This window comes from Octopus bimaculoides, chromosome 1 (genome assembly GCF_001194135.2).
Source record: "Octopus bimaculoides isolate UCB-OBI-ISO-001 chromosome 1, ASM119413v2, whole genome shotgun sequence".
Lineage (NCBI taxonomy): Eukaryota > Metazoa > Mollusca > Cephalopoda > Octopoda > Octopodidae > Octopus > Octopus bimaculoides.
Genome location: NC_068981.1, coordinates 109752371 through 109754362, shown reverse-complemented (window position 1 = coordinate 109754362; position 1992 = coordinate 109752371). Strand labels below are relative to the sequence as shown.

Below are 1992 nucleotides of genomic sequence, written 5' to 3'. Positions count from 1 at the left end.
AAACGATGATGATAATGATGATGTTACACATAAAATTTAATAAATATTGGTTTTGGTTACCTTTTGAAATAATACATTTATGAATTGAGCTGTCAAAAAGACCTTATATATATATATATATATATATATAGTCACACACACACACACATACATACAGTAGTTAATAGTCTGAGGTTTGTAAATCTACTCAGTTACCTTGTAGGGGATAGGAGAGAGAGGGAGAAGGAGCAAGAAGTTAGAAGGGCCAGGGTGGTGAAAGGGAAAAAAAGGGCAAAGTTAAAAAACTTAGATGCTCAGTAATATGTTCAGAATATCTAGAACAGAAGCTGAGGAAGAAAGAAGACACTGAAGAAGAGGATTTGGCAAGTTGTAATAAGGTGGGGCACAAACCAAGTACAGGGACAATTTTAAGTAAACAGTAATTTCTAGAAGTCCTATGCTTATGCATGTGCACACATGAGCATACATATGTATATATAGAGAGATGAATTGTAAATTAGACATACACACACATATATTTGTATGTTCACATGCATACAGACACACAGTCACTCAATTCATGTCATCTAGGAAGAGAATTTTCTCCCAGGGCTATTTCTGCAGTGGAAGATCTTTTCATGATTGTATTTACTCAAACATGTTAAATATGATTTTACACAAATGTATTACACATATATGTGTGTGTCTACACATATATGCACTTATATAGATGTATACACACACACACACACACACACACACATATACACAAACACATACAAAAGAAAAGTCATAATATTTACATTAAGTAGAGCAAGTCATTCACTGAGAAAATAGTTGAGAAGAAGCCAAAAATCGAAAAGTATTTATCTTTTTATCTTCTCAGAACCAACTGAATTTTTTTCTCCTACATATGATGGATTTTTATACTGTTTCTTTATGCCAAATCCACTAACAATTTATTGGTCAGTGCCTGAAGTTATAGTGGAGGACTCTGACGTAAGGTAGTGTACAGTTAGGCTAAACCTGAAAGCATAAAAATTGTCAAGCAAACTTTTAGCCTAACAATCATGCCTCTGTGTGTGTGTATGTGTGCACTCTAATCTCTAATTGTGGAGGGAACATGTGGATAGTAGACCCAGGAAGTCATGGGACAAAATGGTAAGAAAGAATCTTCACATGCTAGTCCTCACTGAGGAGATGACAAGTGCCCAAGGCTTCTGGCAATTTGCTGTGCTTGAGAAGACACATCAAGCTTAGTAAAATTATGGCCATCTATACATATAGGCACATCCCTCTGTTGGCCAAGAGGTCCTTGTCTTGAGGGCTTGTGGGTGCTGGTACCATATAAAAAGCATCCATGTTGGTGCCACATAAGAAGCACCTATGCTGGTGTCACATAGAAAAATGTCCATTCAGGAGCAATGTATAAAGCACTTGTGCATGTAAAAAGTATCCAAAACACACTGTAAACTGGCTGGTGCTAGGAAGGTCAACCAGCCATAAAAGCCATGCTAGAACAGACAGTTGGAGCCTTAGCAGCACTATGGCTGGCCAGCTCCTGTCAAACCAACCAAACCATGCCAGTTTGGAAAGCAGATGTTAAATTTTGATGATATAGATGCAAGCATGTTGACTGTGGTTAATAAATTTACTTCCTTACCATATTGTTTCAGTTCACTACCACTGCATAGTACCTTGGGTAATTTTCTTCTACTATAAACCCAAACTGACCAAAGCCTTGTGAATGAATGTGGTAGAAAGAAAATGGAAGACTCATCGTGTGTGTGTACATGAATGTCTCTTTGTCTTTGCATTACACAGTTGCTGAAAATGTCACCATTATACAAGTAGCAATGGAGAAATATGTTTTTGCTTGGAAACAAGTGAGAGTTGGTTAAATGATTCTGATATATATTATATATATATATACATATATGTTTGTGTGTGAGAGAGAGAGAGTGCATGTTTGTATATTTATGTATGTCTGCATAAGTGCATGTATATTTGTGT

General features: G+C 36.3%; 1 protein-coding gene across 1 annotated transcript in view; it reads left to right on the top strand.

Moving 5' to 3' along the window:
- LOC106881422 (nucleoporin NUP188) overlaps positions 1–1992 on the top strand; it is a 465305-nt gene that overhangs the window by 374313 nt on the left and 89000 nt on the right. The window lies entirely within an intron of this gene.